We start from the raw sequence: 14,499 nt of genomic DNA, 5'->3' as shown, positions 1-14,499 counted from the left end.
ACTACTATATACTAAGGGCTATATCTCCGAAACTTCTGAACATATTTTAACGACATAAAGCTCAAATATAAGAGCATTGCCCCCTTTATGATGCGAGTGCAAGCAGAGTCCCTTACCGTAGAAGAAAAGTTACCTTGTATATATAACATTTGGTACTGTTTAACTCTTTTTACAGAATATAACAGATTTTATCCCATAATAAGTCTCATTCCCTCATAACAATAAGGCTGACCAATGACAACCGAAGACTAAGAACATGTGCAATTCTGAACTACATACAGCGCACACGCTAATTGGTGCATTTTCTTTATTTTTTGATGAACAAACAATAATTTCATATTATTAAGGGTTGGAATTCTGCATCACCCTGTATATTTTTTTACACACAACTACCAAATATACTATCTAAGTGTTGCACACATGATAAAGGGGAAGAAAATCTATACATTACAACAAGAAATTTTAAAAAATGAACTTAGTACCTGTTGTTATACATGAAGCCATTTAACCCTTGCAGGATTGATGAGACCACGTGACACTCATCCTAAGTAGAAAATGTATGTCTTCAAACACTATTTTCCTCAATTTTCTTCAAAACTGTATTCTTTGGTATAAATATGTTGTTAGGCAACATCTCAACAATATAACATATGTCATTTTTCATACATATTATATTGTTGTGTATTGCTTCTAACTACTATATACTAAGGGCTATATCTCCGAAACTTCTGAACATATTTTAACGAAATAAAGCTCACATTGAAGAACATTGCCCCCTTTATGATGCGAGTGCAAGCAGAGTCCCCTACCGTAGAAGAAAAGTTACCTTGTATATATAACATTTGGTACTGTTTAACTCTTTTTACAGAAAATAACAGATTTTATCCCATAATAAGTCTCATTCCCCCATAACAATATGGCTGACCAATGACAACCGAGGAGTAAGTACATGTGCTATTCAGAACTACATACAGCGCACACGCTAATTGGTGCATTTTCTTTATTTTTTGATGAACAAACAATAATTTCATATTATTAAGGGTTGGAATTCTGCATCACCCTGTATATTTTTTTACACACAACTACCAAATATACTATCTAAGTGTTGCACACATGATAAAGGGGAAAGAAAATCTATACATTACAACAAGAAATTTTAAAAAATGAAGTTAGTACCTGTTGTTATACATGAAGCCATTTAACCCTTGCAGGATTGATGAGACCACGTGACACTCATCCTAAGTAGAAAACGTATGTCTTCAAACACTATTTTCTTCAATTTTCTTCAAAACTGTACTACTTGGTATAAATATGTTGTTAGGCAACATCTCAACAATATAACATATATCATTTTTTCATATATATTATATTGTTGTGCATTGCTCCTAACTACTATATACTAAGGGTTATATCTCCGAAACTTCTGAACATATTTTAACGACATTAAGCTCAAATATAAGAGCATTGCCCCCTTTATGATGCGAGTGCAAGCAGAGTCCCTTACCGTAGAAGAAAAGTTACCTTGTATATATAACATTTGGTACTGTTTAACTCTTTTTACAGAATATAACAGATTTTATCCCATAATAAGTCTCATTCCCTCATAACAATATGGCTGACCAATGACAACCGAGGAGTAAGAACATGTGCTATTCAGAACTACATACAGCGCACACGCTAATTGGTGCATTTTCTTTATTTTTTGATGAACAAACAATAATTTCATATTATTAAGGGTTGGAATTCTGCATCACCCTGTATATTTTTTTACACACAACTACCAAATATACTATCTAAGTGTTGCACACATGATAAAGGGGAAAGAAAATCTATACATTACAACAAGAAATTTTAAAAAATGAAGTTAGTACCTGTTGTTATACATGAAGCAATTTAACCATTGCAGGATTGATGAGACCACGTGACACTCATCCTAAGTAGAAAACGTATGTCTTCAAACACTATTTTCCTCAATTTTCTTCAAAACTGTATTCTTTGGTATAGATATGTTGTTAGGCAACAACTCAACAATATAACATATGTCATTTTTCATACATATTATATTGTTGTGTATTGCTTCTAACTACTATATACTAAGGGCTATATCTCCGAAACTTCTGAACATATTTTAACGAAATAAAGCTCAAATTGAAGAACATTGCCCCCTTTATGACGTGAGTGAAAGCAGAGTCCCCTACCATAGACGGAAAGTTTCCTTTTATATATAATATATGATACTGTTTAACTCTTTTTACAGAAAATAACAGATTTTATCCCATAATAAGTCTCATTCCCTCATAACAATATGGCTGACCAATGACAACCGAGGAGTAAGAACATGTGCTATTCTGAACTACATACAGCGCACTCGCTAATTGGTGCATTTTCTTTATTTTTTGATGAACAAACAATAATTTCATATTATTAAGGGTTGGAATTCTGCATCACCCTGTATATTTTTTTACACACAACTACCAAATATACTATCTAAGTGTTGCACACATGATAAAGGGGAAAGAAAATCTATACATTACAACAAGAAATTTTAAAAAATGAACTTAGTACCTGTTGTTATACATGAAGCCATTTAACCCTTGCAGGATTGATGAGACCACGTGACACTCATCCTAATTAGAAAACGTATGTCTTCAAACACTATTTTCTTCAAAACTGTACTACTTGGTATAACAATGTTGTTAGGCAACATCTCAACAATATAACATATATCATTTTTTCATATATATTATATTGTGCATTGCTCCTAACTACTATATACTAAGGGCTATATCTCCGAAACTTCTGAACATATTTTAACGAAATAAAGCTCAAATTGAAGAACATTGCCCCCTTTATGACGTGAGTGAAAGCAGAGTCCCCTACCATTGACGGAAAGTTTCCTTTTATATATAATATATGATACTGTTTAACTCTTTCTACAGAAAATAACAGATTTTATCCCATAATAAGTCTCATTCCCTCATAACAATATGGCTGACCAATGACAACCAAGGAGTAAGAACATGTGCTATTCTGAACTACATACAGCGCACACGCTAATTGGTGCATTTTCTTTATTTTTTGATGAACAAACAATAATTTCATATTATTAAGGGTTGGAATTCTGCATCACCCTGTATATTTTTTTACACACAACTACCAAATATACTATCTAAGTGTGGCACACATGTTAAAGGGGAAAGAAAATCTATACATTACAACAAGAAATTTTAAAAAATGAAGTTAGTACCTGTTGTTATACATGAAGCAATTTAACCCTTGCAGGATTGATGAGACCACGTGACACTCATCCTAAGTAGAAAACGTATGTCTTCAAACACTATTTTCTTCAATTTTCTTCAAAACTGTACTACTTGGTATAAATATGTTGTTAGGCAACATCTCAACAATATAACATATATCATTTTTTCATATATATTATATTGTTGTGCATTGCTCCTAACTACTATATACTAAGGGCTATATCTCCGAAACTTCTGAACATATTTTAACGACATAAAGCTCAAATATAAGAGAATTGCCCCCTTTATGATGCGAGTGCAAGCAGAGTCCCTTACCGTAGAAGAAAAGTTACCTTGTATATATAACATTTGGTACTGTTTAACTCTTTTTACAGAATATAACAGATTTTATCCCATAATAAGTCTCATTCCCTCATAACAATAAGGCTGACCAATGACAACCGAAGACTAAGAACATGTGCAATTCTGAACTACATACAGCGCACACGCTAATTGGTGCATTTTCTTTATTTTTTGATGAACAAACAATAATTTCATATTATTAAGGGTTGGAATTCTGCATCACCCTGTATATTTTTTTACACACAACTACCAAATATACTATCTAAGTGTTGCACACATGATAAAGGGGAAGAAAATCTATACATTACAACAAGAAATTTTAAAAAATGAACTTAGTACCTGTTGTTATACATGAAGCCATTTAACCCTTGCAGGATTGATGAGACCACGTGACACTCATCCTAAGTAGAAAATGTATGTCTTCAAACACTATTTTCCTCAATTTTCTTCAAAACTGTATTCTTTGGTATAAATATGTTGTTAGGCAACATCTCAACAATATAACATATGTCATTTTTCATACATATTATATTGTTGTGTATTGCTTCTAACTACTATATACTAAGGGCTATATCTCCGAAACTTCTGAACATATTTTAACGAAATAAAGCTCACATTGAAGAACATTGCCCCCTTTATGATGCGAGTGCAAGCAGAGTCCCCTACCGTAGAAGAAAAGTTACCTTGTATATATAACATTTGGTACTGTTTAACTCTTTTTACAGAAAATAACAGATTTTATCCCATAATAAGTCTCATTCCCTCATAACAATATGGCTGACCAATGACAACCGAGGAGTAAGTACATGTGCTATTCAGAACTACATACAGCGCACACGCTAATTGGTGCATTTTCTTTATTTTTTGATGAACAAACAATAATTTCATATTATTAAGGGTTGGAATTCTGCATCACCCTGTATATTTTTTTACACACAACTACCAAATATACTATCTAAGTGTTGCACACATGATAAAGGGGAAAGAAAATCTATACATTACAACAAGAAATTTTAAAAAATGAAGTTAGTACCTGTTGTTATACATGAAGCAATTTAACCCTTGCAGGATTGATGAGACCACGTGACACTCATCCTAAGTAGAAAACGTATGTCTTCAAACACTATTTTCTTCAATTTTCTTCAAAACTGTACTACTTGGTATAAATATGTTGTTAGGCAACATCTCAACAATATAACATATATCATTTTTTCATATATATTATATTGTTGTGCATTGCTCCTAACTACTATATACTAAGGGTTATATCTCCGAAACTTCTGAACATATTTTAACGACATTAAGCTCAAATATAAGAGCATTGCCCCCTTTATGATGCGAGTGCAAGCAGAGTCCCTTACCGTAGAAGAAAAGTTACCTTGTATATATAACATTTGGTACTGTTTAACTCTTTTTACAGAAAATAACAGATTTTATCCCATAATAAGTCTCATTCCCTCATAACAATATGGCTGACCAATGACAACCGAGGAGTAAGAACATGTGCTATTCTGAACTACATACAGCGCACTCGCTAATTGGTGCATTTTCTTTATTTTTTGATGAACAAACAATAATTTCATATTATTAAGGGTTGGAATTCTGCATCACCCTGTATATTTTTTTACACACAACTACCAAATATACTATCTAAGTGTTGCACACATGATAAAGGGGAAAGAAAATCTATACATTACAACAAGAAATTTTAAAAAATGAACTTAGTACCTGTTGTTATACATGAAGCCATTTAACCCTTGCAGGATTGATGAGACCACGTGACACTCATCCTAATTAGAAAACGTATGTCTTCAAACACTATTTTCTTCAAAACTGTACTACTTGGTATAACAATGTTGTTAGGCAACAACTCAACAATATAACATATATCATTTTTTCATATATATTATATTGTTGTGCATTGCTCCTAACTACTATATACTAAGGGCTATATCTCCGAAACTTCTGAACATATTTTAACGAAATAAAGCTCAAATTGAAGAACATTTCCCCCTTTATGACGTGAGTGAAAGCAGAGTCCCCTACCATAGACGGAAAGTTTCCTATTATATATAATATATGATACTGTTTAACTCTTTTTACAGAAAATAACAGATTTTATCCCATAATAAGTCTCATTCCCTCATAACAATATGGCTGACCAATGACAACCGAGGAGTAAGAACATGTGCTATTCAGAACTACATACAGCGCACACGCTAATTGGTGCATTTTCTTTATTTTTTGATGAACAAACAATAATTTCATATTATTAAGGGTTGGAATTCTGCATCACCCTGTATATTTTTTTACACACAACTACCAAATATACTATCTAAGTGTTGCACACATGATAAAGGGGAAAGAAAATCTATACATTACAACAAGAAATTTTAAAAAATGAAGTTAGTACCTGTTGTTATACATGAAGCAATTTAACCCTTGCAGGATTGATGAGACCACGTGACACTCATCCTAAGTAGAAAATGTATGTCTTCAAACACTATTTTCCTCAATTTTCTTCAAAACTGTATTCTTTGGTATAAATATGTTGTTAGGCAACATCTCAACAATATAACGTATGTCATTTTTCATACATATTATATTGTTGTGTATTGCTTCTAACTACTATATACTAAGGGCTATATCTCCGAAACTTCTGAACATATTTTAACGAAATAAAGCTCACATTGAAGAGCATTGCCCCCTTTATGATGCGAGTGCAAGCAGAGTCCCTTTCCGTAGAAGAAAAGTTACCTTGTATATATAACATTTGGTACTGTTTAACTCTTTTTACAGAAAATAACAGATTTTATCCCATAATAAGTCTCATTCCCTCATAACAATATGGCTGACCAATGACAACCGAGGAGTAAGTACATGTGCTATTCAGAACTACATACAGCGCACACGCTAATTGGTGCATTTTCTTTATTTTTTGATGAACAAACAATAATTTCATATTATTAAGGGTTGGAATTCTGCATCACCCTGAATATATTTTTTTACACACAACTACCAAATATACTATCTAAGTGTTGCACACATGATAAAGGGGAAAGAAAATCTATACATTACAACAAGAAATTTTAAAAAATGAAGTTAGTACCTGTTGTTATACATGAAGCAATTTAACCCTTGCAGGATTGATGAGACCACGTGACACTCATCCTAAGTAGAAAACGTATGTCTTCAAACACTATTTTCTTCAATTTTCTTCAAAACTGTACTACTTGGTATAAATATGTTGTTAGGCAACATCTCAACAATATAACATATATCATTTTTTCATATATATTATATTGTTGTGCATTGCTCCTAACTACTATATACTAAGGGTTTTATCTCCGAAACTTCTGAACATATTTTAACGACATTAAGCTCAAATATAAGAGCATTGCCCCCTTTATGATGCGAGTGCAAGCAGAGTCCCTTACCGTAGAAGAAAAGTAACCTTGTATATATAACATTTGGTACTGTTTAACTCTTTTTACAGAATATAACAGATTTTATCCCATAATAAGTCTCATTCCCTCATAACAATATGGCTGACCAATGACAACCGCGGAGTAAGAACATGTGCTATTCAGAACTACATACAGCGCACACGCTAATTGGTGCATTTTCTTTATTTTTTGATGAACAAACAATAATTTCATATTATTAAGGGTTGGAATTCTGCATCACCCTGTATATTTTTTTACACACAACTACCAAATATACTATCTAAGTGTTGCACACATGATAAAGGGGAAAGAAAATCTATACATTACAACAAGAAATTTTAGAAAATGAAGTTAGTACCTGTTGTTATACATGAAGCAATTTAACCCTTGCAGGATTGATGAGACCACGTGACACTCATCCTAAGTAGAAAACGTATGTCTTCAAACACTATTTTCCTCAATTTTCTTCAAAACTGTATTCTTTGGTATAGATATGTTGTTAGGCAACAACTCAACAATATAACATATGTCATTTTTCATACACATTATATTGTTGTGTATTGCTTCTAACTACTATATACTAAGGGCTATATCTCCGAAACTTCTGAACATATTTTAACGAAATAAAGCTCACATTGAAGAACATTGCCCCCTTTATGATGCGAGTGCAAGCAGAGTCCCCTACCGTAGAAGAAAAGTTACCTTGTATATATAACATTTGGTACTGTTTAACTCTTTTTACAGAAAATAACAGATTTTATCCCATAATAAGTCTCATTCCCTCATAACAATATGGCTGACCAATGACAACCGAGGAGTAAGTACATGTGCTATTCAGAACTACATACAGCGCACACGCTAATTGGTGCATTTTCTTTATTTTTTGATGAACAAACAATAATTTCATATTATTAAGGGTTGGAATTCTGCATCACCCTGTATATTTTTTTACACACAACTACCAAATATACTATCTAAGTGTTGCACACATGATAAAGGGGAAAGAAAATCTATACATTACAACAAGAAATTTTAAAAAATGAAGTTAGTACCTGTTGTTATACATGAAGCAATTTAACCCTTGCAGGATTGATGAGACCACGTGACACTCATCCTAAGTAGAAAACGTATGTCTTCAAACACTATTTTCTTCAATTTTCTTCAAAACTGTACTACTTGGTATAAATATGTTGTTAGGCAACATCTCAACAATATAACATATATCATTTTTTCATATATATTATATTGTTGTGCATTGCTCCTAACTACTATATACTAAGGGTTATATCTCCGAAACTTCTGAACATATTTTAACGACATTAAGCTCAAATATAAGAGCATTGCCCCCTTTATGATGCGAGTGCAAGCAGAGTCCCTTACCGTAGAAGAAAAGTTACCTTGTATATATAACATTTGGTACTGTTTAACTCTTTTTACAGAAAATAACAGATTTTATCCCATAATAAGTCTCATTCCCTCATAACAATATGGCTGACCAATGACAACCGAGGAGTAAGAACATGTGCTATTCTGAACTACATACAGCGCACTCGCTAATTGGTGCATTTTCTTTATTTTTTGATGAACAAACAATAATTTCATATTATTAAGGGTTGGAATTCTGCATCACCCTGTATATTTTTTTACACACAACTACCAAATATACTATCTAAGTGTTGCACACATGATAAAGGGGAAAGAAAATCTATACATTACAACAAGAAATTTTAAAAAATGAACTTAGTACCTGTTGTTATACATGAAGCCATTTAACCCTTGCAGGATTGATGAGACCACGTGACACTCATCCTAATTAGAAAACGTATGTCTTCAAACACTATTTTCTTCAAAACTGTACTACTTGGTATAACAATGTTGTTAGGCAACAACTCAACAATATAACATATATCATTTTTTCATATATATTATATTGTTGTGCATTGCTCCTAACTACTATATACTAAGGGCTATATCTCCGAAACTTCTGAACATATTTTAACGAAATAAAGCTCAAATTGAAGAACATTTCCCCCTTTATGACGTGAGTGAAAGCAGAGTCCCCTACCATAGACGGAAAGTTTCCTATTATATATAATATATGATACTGTTTAACTCTTTTTACAGAAAATAACAGATTTTATCCCATAATAAGTCTCATTCCCTCATAACAATATGGCTGACCAATGACAACCGAGGAGTAAGAACATGTGCTATTCAGAACTACATACAGCGCACACGCTAATTGGTGCATTTTCTTTATTTTTTGATGAACAAACAATAATTTCATATTATTAAGGGTTGGAATTCTGCATCACCCTGTATATTTTTTTACACACAACTACCAAATATACTATCTAAGTGTTGCACACATGATAAAGGGGAAAGAAAATCTATACATTACAACAAGAAATTTTAAAAAATGAAGTTAGTACCTGTTGTTATACATGAAGCAATTTAACCCTTGCAGGATTGATGAGACCACGTGACACTCATCCTAAGTAGAAAATGTATGTCTTCAAACACTATTTTCCTCAATTTTCTTCAAAACTGTATTCTTTGGTATAAATATGTTGTTAGGCAACATCTCAACAATATAACGTATGTCATTTTTCATACATATTATATTGTTGTGTATTGCTTCTAACTACTATATACTAAGGGCTATATCTCCGAAACTTCTGAACATATTTTAACGAAATAAAGCTCACATTGAAGAGCATTGCCCCCTTTATGATGCGAGTGCAAGCAGAGTCCCTTTCCGTAGAAGAAAAGTTACCTTGTATATATAACATTTGGTACTGTTTAACTCTTTTTACAGAAAATAACAGATTTTATCCCATAATAAGTCTCATTCCCTCATAACAATATGGCTGACCAATGACAACCGAGGAGTAAGTACATGTGCTATTCAGAACTACATACAGCGCACACGCTAATTGGTGCATTTTCTTTATTTTTTGATGAACAAACAATAATTTCATATTATTAAGGGTTGGAATTCTGCATCACCCTGTATATTTTTTTACACACAACTACCAAATATACTATCTAAGTGTTGCACACATGATAAAGGGGAAAGAAAATCTATACATTACAACAAGAAATTTTAAAAAATGAAGTTAGTACCTGTTGTTATACATGAAGCAATTTAACCCTTGCAGGATTGATGAGACCACGTGACACTCATCCTAAGTAGAAAACGTATGTCTTCAAACACTATTTTCTTCAATTTTCTTCAAAACTGTACTACTTGGTATAAATATGTTGTTAGGCAACATCTCAACAATATAACATATATCATTTTTTCATATATATTATATTGTTGTGCATTGCTCCTAACTACTATATACAAAGGGTTTTATCTCCGAAACTTCTGAACATATTTTAACGACATTAAGCTCAAATATAAGAGCATTGCCCCCTTTATGATGCGAGTGCAAGCAGAGTCCCTTACCGTAGAAGAAAAGTAACCTTGTATATATAACATTTGGTACTGTTTAACTCTTTTTACAGAATATAACAGATTTTATCCCATAATAAGTCTCATTCCCTCATAACAATATGGCTGACCAATGACAACCGAGGAGTAAGAACATGTGCTATTCAGAACTACATACAGCGCACACGCTAATTGGTGCATTTTCTTTATTTTTTGATGAACAAACAATAATTTCATATTATTAAGGGTTGGAATTCTGCATCACCCTGTATATTTTTTTACACACAACTACCAAATATACTATCTAAGTGTTGCACACATGATAAAGGGGAAAGAAAATCTATACATTACAACAAGAAATTTTAGAAAATGAAGTTAGTACCTGTTGTTATACATGAAGCAATTTAACCCTTGCAGGATTGATGAGACCACGTGACACTCATCCTAAGTAGAAAACGTATGTCTTCAAACACTATTTTCCTCAATTTTCTTCAAAACTGTATTCTTTGGTATAGATATGTTGTTAGGCAACAACTCAACAATATAACATATGTCATTTTTCATACACATTATATTGTTGTGTATTGCTTCTAACTACTATATACTAAGGGCTATATCTCCGAAACTTCTGAACATATCTTAACGAAATAAAGCTCAAATTGAAGAACATTGCCCCCTTTATGACGTGAGTGAAAGCAGAGTCCCCTACCATAGACGGAAAGTTTCCTTTTATATATAATATATGATACTGTTTAACTCTTTTTACAGAAAATAACAGATTTTATCCCATAATAAGTCTCATTCCCTCATAACAATATGGCTGACCAATGACAACCGAGGAGTAAGAACATGTGCTATTCTGAACTACATACAGCGCACTCGCTAATTGGTGCATTTTCTTTATTTTTTGATGAACAAACAATAATTTCATATTATTAAGGGTTGGAATTCTGCATCACCCTGTATATTTTTTTACACACAACTACCAAATATACTATCTAAGTGTTGCACACATGATAAAGGGGAAAGAAAATCTATACATTACAACAAGAAATTTTAAAAAATGAACTTAGTACCCGTTGTTATACATGAAGCCATTTAACCCTTGCAGGATTGATGAGACCACGTGACACTCATCCTAATTAGAAAACGTATGTCTTCAAACACTATTTTCTTCAAAACTGTACTACTTGGTATAACAATGTTGTTAGGCAACATCTCAACAATATAACATATATCATTTTTTCATATATATTATATTGTTGTGCATTGCTCCTAACTACTATATACTAAGGGCTATATCTCCGAAACTTCTGAACATATTTTAACGAAATAAAGCTCAAATTGAAGAACATTTCCCCCTTTATGACGTGAGTGAAAGCAGAGTCCCCTACCATAGACGGAAAGTTTCCTATTATATATAATATATGATACTGTTTAACTCTTTTTACAGAAAATAACAGATTTTATCCCATAATAAGTCTCATTCCCTCATAACAATATGGCTGACCAATGACAACCGAGGAGTAAGAACATGTGCTATTCAGAACTACATACAGCGCACACGCTAATTGGTGCATTTTCTTTATTTTTTGATGAACAAACAATAATTTCATATTATTAAGGGTTGGAATTCTGCATCACCCTGTATATTTTTTTACACACAACTACCAAATATACTATCTAAGTGTTGCACACATGATAAAGGGGAAAGAAAATCTATACATTACAACAAGAAATTTTAAAAAATGAAGTTAGTACCTGTTGTTATACATGAAGCAATTTAACCCTTGCAGGATTGATGAGACCACGTGACACTCATCCTAAGTAGAAAATGTATGTCTTCAAACACTATTTTCCTCAATTTTCTTCAAAACTGTATTCTTTGGTATAAATATGTTGTTAGGCAACATCTCAACAATATAACGTATGTCATTTTTCATACATATTATATTGTTGTGTATTGCTTCTAACTACTATATACTAAGGGCTATATCTCCGAAACTTCTGAACATATTTTAACGAAATAAAGCTCACATTGAAGAGCATTGCCCCCTTTATGATGCGAGTGCAAGCAGAGTCCCTTTCCGTAGAAGAAAAGTTACCTTGTATATATAACATTTGGTACTGTTTAACTCTTTTTACAGAAAATAACAGATTTTATCCCATAATAAGTCTCATTCCCTCATAACAATATGGCTGACCAATGACAACCGAGGAGTAAGTACATGTGCTATTCAGAACTACATACAGCGCACACGCTAATTGGTGCATTTTCTTTATTTTTTGATGAACAAACAATAATTTCATATTATTAAGGGTTGGAATTCTGCATCACCCTGTATATTTTTTTACACACAACTACCAAATATACTATCTAAGTGTTGCACACATGATAAAGGGGAAAGAAAATCTATACATTACAACAAGAAATTTTAAAAAATGAAGTTAGTACCTGTTGTTATACATGAAGCAATTTAACCCTTGCAGGATTGATGAGACCACGTGACACTCATCCTAAGTAGAAAACGTATGTCTTCAAACACTATTTTCTTCAATTTTCTTCAAAACTGTACTACTTGGTATAAATATGTTGTTAGGCAACATCTCAACAATATAACATATATCATTTTTTCATATATATTATATTGTTGTGCATTGCTCCTAACTACTATATACTAAGGGTTTTATCTCCGAAACTTCTGAACATATTTTAACGACATTAAGCTCAAATATAAGAGCATTGCCCCCTTTATGATGCGAGTGCAAGCAGAGTCCCTTACCGTAGAAGAAAAGTAACCTTGTATATATAACATTTGGTACTGTTTAACTCTTTTTACAGAATATAACAGATTTTATCCCATAATAAGTCTCATTCCCTCATAACAATATGGCTGACCAATGACAACCGAGGAGTAAGAACATGTGCTATTCAGAACTACATACAGCGCACACGCTAATTGGTGCATTTTCTTTATTTTTTGATGAACAAACAATAATTTCATATTATTAAGGGTTGGAATTCTGCATCACCCTGTATATTTTTTTACACACAACTACCAAATATACTATCTAAGTGTTGCACACATGATAAAGGGGAAAGAAAATCTATACATTACAACAAGAAATTTTAAAAAATGAAGTTAGTACCTGTTGTTATACATGAAGCAATTTAACCCTTGCAGGATTGATGAGACCACGTGACACTCATCCTAAGTAGAAAACGTATGTCTTCAAACACTATTTTCCTCAATTTTCTTCAAAACTGTATTCTTTGGTATAGATATGTTGTTAGGCAACAACTCAACAATATAACATATGTCATTTTTCATACACATTATATTGTTGTGTATTGCTTCTAACTACTATATACTAAGGGCTATATCTCCGAAACTTCTGAACATATTTTAACGAAATAAAGCTCAAATTGAAGAACATTGCCCCATTTATGACGTGAGTGAAAGCAGAGTCCCCTACCATAGACGGAACGTTTCCTTTTATATATAATATATGATACTGTTTAACTCTTTTTACATGAAGCCATTTAACCCTTGCAGGATTGATGAGACCACGTGACACTCATCCTAATTAGAAAACGTATGTCTTCAAACACTATTTTCTTCAAAACTGTACTACTTGGTATAACAATGTTGTTAGGCAACATCTCAACAATATAACATATATCATTTTTTCATATATATTATATTGTTGTGCATTGCTCCTAACTACTATATACTAAGTGCTATATCTCCAAAACTTCTGAACATATTTTAACGAAATAAAGCTCAAATTGAAGAACATTGCCCCATTTATGACGTGAGTGAAAGCAGAGTCCCCTACCATAGACGGAACGTTTCCTTTTATATATAATATATGATACTGTTTAACTCTTTTTACAGAATATAACAGATTTTATCCCATAATAAGTCTCATTCCCTCATAACAATATGGCTGACCAATGACAACCGAGGAGTAAGTACATGTGCTATTCAGAACTACATACAGCGCACAC

The sequence above is a fragment of the Thermobia domestica genome, chromosome 2, assembly GCF_964235325.1.
Source record: "Thermobia domestica chromosome 2, izTheDome1.hap1.1, whole genome shotgun sequence".
Taxonomy (NCBI): Eukaryota; Metazoa; Arthropoda; class Insecta; order Zygentoma; family Lepismatidae; genus Thermobia; species Thermobia domestica.
The sequence above is the reverse complement of the archived record's forward strand: the minus strand, read 5'-3'. Positions refer to the sequence as shown.